The sequence below is a fragment of the Ursus maritimus genome, unplaced genomic scaffold (genome assembly GCF_017311325.1).
Source record: "Ursus maritimus isolate PB19 unplaced genomic scaffold, ASM1731132v1 scaffold_15, whole genome shotgun sequence".
Lineage (NCBI taxonomy): Eukaryota > Metazoa > Chordata > Mammalia > Carnivora > Ursidae > Ursus > Ursus maritimus.
Genome location: NW_024423897.1, coordinates 56,976,398 through 56,988,669, shown reverse-complemented (window position 1 = coordinate 56,988,669; position 12,272 = coordinate 56,976,398).

Here is a 12,272-nt window from a genome sequence, read left to right as displayed (position 1 = left end):
ACGATTTGCTAAATATTGCAATTGTCCACATACCTGCCTAACATACCAGCAAATCATTAAAAATGTATTTTATCTAAGGTGTAGATATTTTAGCAAGGAAGGACACTTCATAGTATCTGCTAGAAAGAAAGAAACAAACAAAAAACCTTCCTATTACCTGATCCTGCTTCCTACAATGATGTATGCTCCTTCATTAATATAACAAAAGGTTAGCTGGAAAGGTCTTAACCTACACATCAAATGATGTAATAAACTGCTTATTAATAATTTATGTAATTACATATGCAGAAAATTGCAAATAACACAGAACGTGGGTGAGGTATGTTTCTGGCATTGACCAACAACCAGTGCAGCCTGACCAGGTGTTGGATGCTGTCTTTGGTCTTAATAACAATCACCCTACATGCTTCAAAAGACCTGGATTCTCACGACAGAGTGAATTGTGATTAGTATGGGTCGGTTTTAACAATTCAAGTACCCCGACGAGGGACTGATTTAGAAATGGATGTTTGACCCAGCTCTTGCCTATGACATAGTAACTATCATTTGCTGAACACTCAGCATGTACCAGGCACTGTGCTACAGACATTTCATGGATTAACTCCTCTCCGAAGCAACTCTTTGAGATGGGCACTCTTCTTATCCCACTGCCCTGGGTTATATAGCAGTAAGTGCAAGAGATAGGCTATAAACCTAGGTTAATTTCAGGGACTGTACTAGTAATCGTGACTTTTTTTGCTATATCCATTCATTCATTCACTCACGCAACAGGCACACCCGTGAAGATGTTGCCCGCCACGGATATGCAGCAGAAAGAGGGGTGAGAATAAAAACAAAAAGTCCCCATCTTCCTGCAAATTCACACTGTAGTCAGAGACAAAAACATGTGTTAACAAGTAAACAACTAAACAACTTGTGTGTATAATATAAACAGATGAGAGAGAGAGAGTCTGGGGGAGATGAAGGTGGCGTTTACCTTAAATAGGATTGTCAGGAAAGACTTCTCTGAGCAGATGCCCCTTGAGCAAAGATTAGAGTCAGAGAGTGAGCCCTGTCCAGACCTTAAGGCAGAGCGTCGTAGAGATTCTCTGTGCTGTACTGTGAGCTTCCCGGCATCAGATGATACAATCACAGAGCCTTCTGAACGCTGCATATACTACTACTATGTACTCTGATATATACCGTATACTATATATTCTCTGTCATTGTTGACGCCGCTGGCTACTGCACACCGCTCTCTCCAAGTGCACTGCCAATTCCAGGGCATCTGAGACGGCCGGATGACGTTTTGCCGGCTGCCATGGCTCTTGGAAAAGATCGTCTTCCTGTCTGAGGCATGATTTGAACACCCTCTGCTTTTTATTCAAAGTATGAAACCGATGCCAGAAAGAAAATGCACATCCACACAAATGTTGCTTGAAATGCTCGGCCCTCTCTGAAACTGTTTCTGTGAATTATCCCCCTCAGTCCTCACAAACACGCTATGATGCGTTTAGAATGAAAACTCTGAGATTTGGCGGTTTCCTCTCACCATCAGACGGGACTCCAGCCATGTCGCAGTGACTAAATGGCATCTCCTTTCTTTGGCTTTTTTTCTTTCAGTGTTCGTGCCGCTCCGTGGATCTCAGGGACGGCTGGCACATCTGTTAGGAATGTAGACTGATGCGAACCAGACATGCTCAGGAAAGATCTTGGTTTGAGAGGACAGTATTTTGGCGAAGTTAGTACTTACCCGCACTACTCTTAGGGTAGACAGAGGGAAACTGCCCAGAAGAATCAGCGTACTGATTCTGCCAAACTTACTTTCTAGGTCTTTCTGTGGAACATGAGCCATAGGAAAAGGCATCCTTCCCAGGACGTCAGCCTTGTGGTGCTGGTGTGTTCCAGAGGGTTACATCCAGGGTTAAAATATCAGCGTTTTGTTTTCATGTACATTACCTTCTGAGCAAAGATTTCTTTCTTTTTCTTTCTTTCTTTCTTTCTTTCTTTCTTTCTTTCTTTCTTTCTTTCTTTCTTTCTTTCTTTTTAACGATTTTATTTATTTATTTGTCAAAGAGAGAGAGAGAGAACACCAGCAGTGGGACAAGCAGGCAGAGGGAGAAGGAGTCTCCCCACCGAGCAGGAGTCCAATGCAGGACTCGATCCCAGGACCCTGGGATCATGACCTGAACTGAAGGCAGATGTCCAACAAGCTAAGCCACCCAGGCATCCCAGAATTCATTCTTCCTTTCTTCCTTCCTTCCTTCCTTCCTTCCTCCCTCCCTCCCTCCCTCCCTCCCTCCCTCCCTTTCTTTCTTTCTTTCTTTCTTTCTTTCTTTCTTTCTTTCTTTCTTTCTTTCTTTCTTTCTTTCTTTCTCTCTCTCTTTCTTTCTTTCTTTCTTTCTCTTTCTTTCTTCTTTCTTTCTTTCTTTCTTTCTTTCTTTCTTTCTTTCTTTAAATTTCCTTAAGATCAGATCATTTTCTTCAAATTTCTTTAATTTCTGCCAGCTATGTTCTCATTCAGCTTTGTGACAGTTGAGCTTGTTTTAATCCTAAAAAAATTGTTTTTTTTTAATATTTCTTTCTTATCCATGTTTGTGTTTGAGGGGATTTTTTTTTTTTTAATCATCATGACCATCCTTACTATCATGTTGAAGTGGCCCCGTAGACATAGAACTGGTCTCCTCATAAACGGCAGTGTCTTCTTTCATCCAGTGTTGCAGGGTGGGCTTGTCGTTCTCTCTGCTGACTTCATAGACATGTTTGAGCCAACAATACATTCATTTTGCACAGATAGGTATGTATGTGCAGTGACAGAATCTTCTTATCCAGTAAATTTCCACCTTTAAGTTAAAGACTCAATTCCATCCCCTTTACCTAAGCGACCTTGATAACTCAGGGTCATGGCAAATGATAGAGGTATTGATAGTGATAAAGTTAAGATTTGATAATTTTAAAACAACTTAATTCAGTTTGATGCAGTGCTAAGAGAGAGCCTCGCATTTGGAATCCCATGACCTGTATTCGAATCCTGGCTCATCAGTGTTCACACCTCCTGCTACCTCAGACAGCACTATCTTTTGAACTCTGTAGGCTTCAATGTTCTCGTTTGGACAATGAGTCCCTAGCCTTTCTTCCAGCACCACCAACTCAATGTTAGCTTTTCCTCAAGATGATGCTGCCTTACTCAGTGACTCAAGAGTCCTGTTACAGTCACACCCACCTCCTTCCACAAATCATTTGAGGATGTCTTTGAAAGGTACGTGAAACCAAGACCATGGGTCGTCTTCAGGGAAAGGAACATCAAGACTGAGAGACAAGAGTAGAAGGGAGATTTTCACTGCACCCTACAAACCTTATCAATTTTTTGTCCTTATAAATTTACTACCTATTATCGCAGATAAGTAGAAAACAAAATTATAAATAGGGAAAGTAACCTGAGAAGGGAAAAAAAAATCACCTCTGCTGACTTCTATTCTATGTTTATAGTGACTGAAAAAAACATTTATCAAAGCCCTAAAAGTAGAAAAAAATCATTAGAATTTTCTTGTTTTTCCTTTGCTACTTTGTAGTAGGAAGAAAGGCTATTGAGTAACACAATAACCAGAAGGAAGACTAGAAAAGTTGAATACTACGTATGGGGCCTCTCAGCCTTGGAGACTTGCATTTAGTCAATATTTATTTGATCTTTATTTTGTATTTCAGCTGAGAAGACTGATAACTCCACAGCTAGCCCTGGAGATGTTCACATTCTCCGCACGCACACCCAGCAAAGATGTCCCACAAAATCTTCCCTTCTCGGGTATCGCGGTACGTTAACTGAGCTGTCACTATGTGCCAGGCACTGTTCTACCCTCAGGTGGTAAAGACATTTTAAAACCTTGAGTTATTTTTACAGAGATACAAGGCAGAAAATGAGAGAAATTGTCTTCAACTCTTGGGAAACAAAATCCAATTCAACACTAACTTTTTTTATTGCTTTGAGTGAATAGACACGTGTTTAAGCATTTTGTATGATTTTGACAAATAATCATGAATATTGTCAAAGCATTTTGGAGGAGAGTGGTGTTTGGGCACCGTTCGGTGGAATTAACGGATGGTAGTATAGACTGCGTAGTGTCTATTCTGCTCGTTACTTCTCCTGGCACAGGAGCATGGAAACATTTTGTTTTGTTAAGGCTAGTTAGTCTGTGCTGATAGGCACAGAAGTGAATACATAAGAATCATATTTTAAAATGTACTTTAATTCTGGAAAAAAATATCTTTTGCTACATACTGCGAAACACACGTTTATGTAAATATAAATAGTACAAAAGATATGCACTACATGAATTCTATTCCATGAAGGTTCTTAATTACCTATACTGAGATTTGAAATTCAAAAAACAAACAAACAAAAAATCTTTGTTATGACATATCAGTTGAACTCCAATAGGTTTCCACCCAGGCCCTCTGCAACCTCAGAAGACCTCCTACTGGTTTCTGAAAGCCCCACCCACCCCACTTTTGGAAGAGAAAAAAAGTTTTGGTGTTCACTTCAGACCCAGACTAGATAAAGCTGACCTTCAGCTTTTCAAGAGTAGACAATCACAGTTATCCAATTTAGATAAGATTTTTAAGAGAATGATTTAAAAGTGGGTATTTAGTGACAAAATCTTAATGAATGCTCAGTCCTCTTTTTGACCTTGGCTCCCGCCCCTGCCCAGCTGGAGATTCTCATTTTAATGAGGCAATATTGTATTTCTGAGCAGCAGGCCCTGCTTTGAAACAGTTCTGTTCTCCTCAGAAAGCTCAAAGCTGCTTTCATGCAAGTACTATTGATTAAGAAATTATTCCTTTAAATGAAAGGGAAAAAAAAGTTCCATCAGGGGCTTAGCAGTGAGAAAGTTTCATTTTAAAAGAAAAAGTCCTCCCCATCCCTATTCTTCCTGGACGTTCTGACTTTTAAGGCATTTCCATTAACAGTAACCATTGTTCTATACTTTATTTTGAGTCACCATTTACTTTTTCGGAATCTGTAATTTGCATTTCATAAAGATAACAGGCAAAGGGCATTTCTGGCTTTCTGAATAATTAATCAAACTTTCCAGTGGTTCATTTCAAAAGGCCAGGAGGGAATAAGTATTCACAATAGAAACTGAAGAGTAGGCCTGGCTCTTACTGAGTGCTCTGTTATTCAAGCACTTTCATGGATCACCTAACCTTGGAAGTTTTTCTAACCCTGACCCTAACCCTAACCCTAACTGAATTCTGCTTCATGGTTTTGAGCTTGAATTATAGCTAGCTTTTGTATCTGCTTAACAGAAGAATGGTTTAAGTGTTCTTTTAAATGCTTTTTATAGTATAATATTTTATCGGTCATGTAAAAATGGCTGGTTCCAAGAATGGCCCCAACAAAAATGGCATGAGACCAGTTAGGTTCTATTTTCCTCTGGTACTATCCATTATCATTATTTTTAGACTCTGGAAACAAGTAAATTATAGGCTATTTATTTTTGAAACTTCTACAAGAGCAAACCTTATATCTTAAATATTTTACATGTATAAAAAATTTCATTGCAATTTAACTTTTTTTTTTTTTAAAGATTTTATTTATTTATGTGACAGAGAGACAGCCAGCGAGAGAGGGAACACAGCAGGGGAGTGGGAGAGGAAGAAGCAGGCTCCCAGCGGAGCCCAATGTGGGACTCGATCCCGGCGTTCCGGGATCACACCCTGGGCCGAAGGCAGACGCTTAACGACTGCACTACCCAGGCGCCCCTGCAATTTAACTTTTAAGCATCCTTGAACTATCTCTGTTGAAGTGTCGTCCTTACCCTTTCCTCAATGTAAGGGTGATACAAATGAAAAGTAAGAAGTTTCATTGTCCTTGTTGGAAATAAGAAAAGAGACATCTCTCCTCTTTTCTTAGATCATTTACTTAAGAAAACATGAAACTGCTAGTCCTTTGAAATGTATATAAATCTTTTTAAAAGCTGAGTAAGTTTCTGAAGCGGTTTTCCAACCCTGGACTGTCTTTCTCAAGGACCTGGGAACCACTTCTTACATGAGATCATCTCGGAAGATAGGTGCCTACCTCCCAGTTTCAGAGTTAGGGTAGGAACCTAACTGGTGGGCCCCAGACCCCAAGTTAAAAACTGCCTCCTGTCCTAAAGAAATGAGAAATTTAGTTTTCCTCTGAATAAAGCCAATTAACTAACATAGATGGTCACCCCCGTTACCAAGTGTACTTAGGATGAATTACGTGCGACAAATAGTACTAGCCATTTGAGCACTAGTTATTGTTTATCTCGAGAACAAGTATGTATTCATTGTATCTGCTTGGTGACATAAAAGGGTGAGATTCTTTCTCTGAAATCTCTTAGCAGATTGCCCGTGATGTACAGCACATTCTGGTTTAATGCTAATTTAATAATAAAACCTTTCCTTCTATGACCTTTATGGAGGGGGTTTTTGATGGGTTGGGAGGAGATTTTATGTTTCATTATGTTCTCCTGACATTAACAATAATACCCACCCCATGACTCTCCCCACTACCCTTCACATATAATTACACAGTTGCACAGAAATAGCCTGCAACAGGGAGGCCTGGGTGGCACAGTTGATTAAGCATCTCACCCTTGGTTTCAGCTCAGGTCCTGATCTCAGGGTTGTAAGATCAAGCCCCACGTTGGGCTCTGTGCTCAGCAGGGGAGTGTGCTTCAGACTCTCCCTCCCTTTGGCCCATTCCTGCTCTCTCTTCCTAAAATGAATAAATACATCTTTTTTAAGAAAGAAAGAAAGAAAGAAAGAAAGAAAGAAAGAAAGAAAGGAAGGAAGGAAGAAAGGAAGAAAGAAAGAAAGAGAAAGAAGGAAAGAAAGAAAGAAAGAAAGAAAGAAAGAAAGAAAGAAAGAAAGAAAAAAGGAAGGAAGGAAAGAAGGAAGGAAGGAAGGAAGGAAGGAAGGAAGGAAGGAAGGAAGGAAAGAAAAGAAGGAAAGAAAGAAATAGCCTGCAACAAACCTGGGGAATAAGAGAGGCAGGAGGTCAAGTACTGGGTCCCTATAATCCTGGAGTGGTAACCTTCATTATCCCTCCTGCTCCTATGACAGGGATGAAGACAGTGACAATAAGAAGTGTGTATCCCACCTGGAAAATACGCACATGCGGCCATGACTTCTCCTGAACTCTACTGGACACTGGTGGCAAGATTAGCTCCTTCTCTCCATTTCTGGAACACTAAAATGGAGCACAGCTACCCAGCACCACAAAGAATGAGTTAAATCCATGTGATTTTATGTACCTGTTTTTTTTTAATTTGTTAACCTCATTCTTTCATGTAACACAATATTCCCATTTGTCCTCAATGACAGTAATCATGATTAAAAAGACAAAACAGAGAAGCCCAAGTGTTTCTTTTTTTCCCCATCAACAGTTATTTTGGCAAATGTATCCCCTTTCCTGTTTCGTGTGAAATCCCAACAGAAGTACTCTGTGTGTGCCTTTAGGGTGAGGGCGATTCCTGATCTTGAAGTGGAAATGACAACATCCCCAGTCAGATAACCTGGGTGTGTTAGGATGTGTCAGCCAGGGGGTCTGTCCCACCAAGAATGGAAGGGAAAAAAAAAATCTTACAAGTCATTATTTTAGGAAGTCTTGGAAAAACAAGCACAGTCATTAAGCCCAGTGAGAGAATATTTTCCTTTATTCTGTACCAAATAGATTTGTTTTCTTTGTTTCTTTTCACAGAAGTCAATCGTTTGATAGCTCCTCTTTTGGATCCCATTTTAAAGAACTTGTGTCTGCTTTGAAACATTTTAAGTCAGGCTCAATTATTAAAGCAGATGCTGACCACTCAGACTGTCAGATGGAAACTACTTTAAAGAAAAACTACACACCCCATGATGAGCCCCATTCCTCCAGAGATGGAAATTTCTGGAACAATGTCTGGCACTAGCCACTAATGTGCACTATTAAAATACAAAATAAAAATCATCTGTTTCTCTTAGGTTTAAGTTTCACATATCATCAATTCACAGATGAGGGTTGTTCTGAAATGTATAGTCAGCTAGGAAGAAATACTTTATGCAGAGAATCCAATTATCTATCATTTGGCTTTAAAAACACCAGGGTCATAATAAATCCTAGTGTGCGTACTATTAGAAGGAGAAGGCTGTTTGGAACTCTCCCACCTTTACAGAATCATCTGGTTCTGATTTTCCCATAGAATCTCAAGAGAAAAAGCCTGAATGCTGTATTAAATCTGAGTGACTCTGCACTCAAACTTCTGAGAGATGTTATCAAGGGCTCTAGTGCCCTACGAATAATAGGAAAATGGTTACATGCCCGTTCCAGCTCAAAACTAACTTCCTGGCAATGTTTCATACACATCTCTCCTTACCGAAGCCCCGAGTTAGTGTTGTGATTTCATTTTGGAACAAATTTATCAGGGATTATTTCTGATAAAATGATGAGGTTTCATTTATTTTATTTATTTATTTTTTGTGTGTGTTTAATTAGAGTGTTTTATCCATTAACATTTAAAGACATTATTGCTACGTCTGGATTTGGGTCTTTTTTTATAATAATTTTTTATTATGTTATATTAGTCACCATACAGTATACCCTTAGTTTTTGATGTGATGTTCCATGATTCGTTATTTGCATATAACACCCAGTGCACCATGCAAAATGTGCCCTCCTTAATACCTATTACTGTTATGTTGGTTACCAGAGAGTATTTCATTGGTTTTTGATGTAAGGTTCCATGCTTCGTGGTTTCATTTAGATCTTGTAATAACAAGTTCAGGGGCGCCTGGGTGGCACTGCGGTTAAGCGTCTGCCTTCGGCTCAGGGCGTGATCCCGGCGATCTGGGATCGAGCCCCACATCAGGCTCTTCTGCTATGAGCCTGCTTCTTCCTCTCCCACTCCCCCTGCTTGTGTTCCCTCTCTCGCTGGCTGTCTCTATCTCTGTCGAATAAATAAATAAAAATCTTAAAAAAAAAAAAAAAAGTTCAAAATTAGCTTTGTGGCCAGGGCCTTGATTGAAGAATTGAGAATATCTTTCTGATCTGATAGCCCTGTCTCATTTTCTTCCAAGGGCCAGACCTAGTGTGATGGAAACTCCATTATATTTGGAGAGCAACATGCCCCTTAATCAAGAGTTGTGAATTCATTTGTCCACTCCACAAGTCAGCTAGGAACATGGGCCCCATGTCCTGTACTTGTCCAGGGGTTGAGGATACAGAGATGATGCATGGATTGATGACCTTGTTCATCAGAAGCACAGAGAATCATAGCAGTGAGGGCCTGGAGGAAAGGTACGTGTGAGAAGCTGCACAGGGTCAGGGAGAAAAAACAGGTAATGAGGATAGAGGGCACTTGTCCAGCAGAGGGAAGCCGAGGTGGGAAGGCAGGAGCAAGGCATTCCATAGAGAAGGAGCTTGCGACGTTCGGCAAACAGCAGGGAGGCCTCCTTTGAGGGAATAGGGGCTGCAGGAGGGCTGGCGGTCGGTCAGAAGGAGGCAAAGCCAGACCAGAAGAGCGTGATGTGACATCTAGACCCCTAGGTCCAGATGATGTTTTGTTTTATAGGTGTTTTGTGAATAAGTGTGTTAAGTGTAGTAATATGCCCTGTTTACAGTTGATAATGAATAGTGATAATATAATTTTTAAAATTTTTAAGATACTATGTGTGTATACTACATACATAAGTGCAGTTTAATCCTCACAGCTAATACTAGTGCAAAGTCAATATGTGTGTGTGTGTGTGTGTGTGTGTGTATGCTCCAAGGATGTGCACTGAAATATTATAAACAGTAAACGACATGAATTTCTTTTTTTTCTTTCTTTTTTTTTTTTTTAAAGATTTTATTTATTTATTCGACAGAGAGAGAGACAGCCAGCGAGAGAGGGAACACAAGCAGGGGGAGTGGGAGAGGGAGAGGCAGGCTCATAGCGGAGGAGCCTGATGTGGGGCTCGATCCCAGAACGCCGGATCATGCCCTGAGCCGAAGGCAGACGCTTAACCGCTGTGCCACCCAGGCGCCCCTCTTTTTTTTCTTTCTGTTTAAATGAGATGTAAGAAACTTGCTTTTTGTATATTTGAGAAGACAAAATCCATTTTTTCTTTTGCCTTTTTGAAAAAGCATGTTCTAAGGCTAAGTCATGATTGGGCAACATCACGCATTTCGTCCGAGGGCTTCTGACTCTCAAGTCCAGGTTCACAACCACTGCTCTTCGCCTAATAGTGTCGCGAGCCCCCCCTTCAATCACGTGACACAGAGCAGGTCTTTGAGTCCAACTTGTGCCTCGCTGGCAACACCAGGACTTTTTCTGGGCACTATCTGATGGCCGACCCCGCTCAGGGGTAGGCGCATGGAGGGCTGTCTAGCCCCCGCTGCTCACTTGAATCAGCTGGGGGGCTTTTAATACAGCACCTAAAGCGAGAGAGAAGAAGTAAAATAGTGTTTTGCTTTTTTGAACGCAATGTTCTGGGAACAGAACTATTGCAATTTTTCGAGACCAGTTAGCAAATTTAATCTTGACCTGTACTATTTATCATTTCTGGCCCGTAGAACCAAGGTTTTGTTTTGTTTTGTTTTCCTAAAAACAACAACAACAACAACAAAACCTGGCAGATGGAGTTCTTGAATTACTATTTACTTATGCCAAGACCTAAAAGAAAATTTCAAAGTTCTAGAAGCTAATAGCGTATATATTGACTTATAGGGTATGGGATCAATGGAATTCACAGTAAATTCACACTCGAGGTACAAAACCACATTGTACTAAACAAGATTCATTTATCTCAATGTCATGTTTTAAAATTTTTCATCTCTTCTCATTAGACTTCCTTGTAATGAATAGCCTGAAAAGACTTAGAGACAGAGGTTTATGAATAATTAAAAAATAAAAATAAAAATAAATCTGCTCTTCCCAGAGCTTTATTATAACTACTTATTTCTGATTGTTTAAGATAGATCATCTTGGTCATATCAACTCTGAGTAAATTCATTAATTCGTTTAAAGAATAAAAAAAAGTCCGCAGGACAATATAGCTACCACTGAACAGATTGCTTATCATGCTTTTTAGAAATGGAAGAATAACGGGTTGATAAATAACAAGCCATTGATAAATTTGTGTTGGCTTTCTAAAAATGAGATTTTATTTGAGTAACTCTTTGAAATCAAGGGGAAGAAGAGGATATTGATTGAGATGTCAGAAATTAAAGTATAATATTCATGTATTAATTCTATAAATGATTTCCTTCTCTCTTTGAAGTAATGGTACAGAAGGTCACCGTCAATGATAATCCTTTACTGTTTCAGTGATAACCCTTTACAGCCTCCAGAGGCTGGAGGGCCAGTTCAGAGTCAAGTGCTAAAACAATACATTTATAATTTGTAATACTCTTCTCATTGGGACTGTGACACTTAGGATACAGTCCACTGCAGGTAACATGGAACCTAACAAACCGTGGCTTGATCCTAAGGATACATTGTTTATCTCACCGGAAGCTGAAGGCATGTGGTCCCTATGGTATTGACTCTTCCACCCTGGCAGGACTGTCATTGGTGCTCAGCGTCTCCACGATTCTCTTCCCTGTCAGGGTTCCAAGATGGCTGTTCCTGAGGCCAAGCATCATTTCTCACAGGAACATGTGTGGCAGGAAGCAGCATGGTTGGGCGGTAAGAGATTCTGCTCGTGACTAGGATGGAATGTGAGGCTCCCTGGCTTCTGTGGCTGGAGGCTGGCTGGGCAGGAAGGAGTGGGAGGGCCTGGTGTCCACCATTCCTACAATGAGTGCTACAGAGACATCTGGAAGGAAGCAAGCTCCGGAGAACAGTGAGACACACCACAATGGTGTGAATGAAAATGCTAACTGGATTAGCAGAACTGTTCAATTAAACATGTCTCATGATTTTCTTTTTCTGCCACTGCTCTGCCTCTAACAAGCATTTCTCCTTCTGTTGGTACCTTCTGATCCATCACCCTTAGAGTATACTATCCTTCTTCCGAAGGATGTTTGATGATTTTGTCTGGCTCCGGTATTTCTTGGTTTCCTTTAATGTTTGTTGAAGAAACTTTGATACGGTATGTACGAGGTCTCATGTAATAGGGACTGCATCTCTATCCACCTGCCCCGCTCAGCATGCCCAGGGAAGGCCGCTGGAGGCTCGGCTCTGGTGTGCAAAGCCCGGCTGGCTGGGTTGTCCGGCCCTGAAATGGGGCAACAGATTAGATAGATCATTTGGGAGGAGAAAACTTTTACTTTCCTCCTTAGTGAGGAAATTTATTGTGAAGGCCTTCAC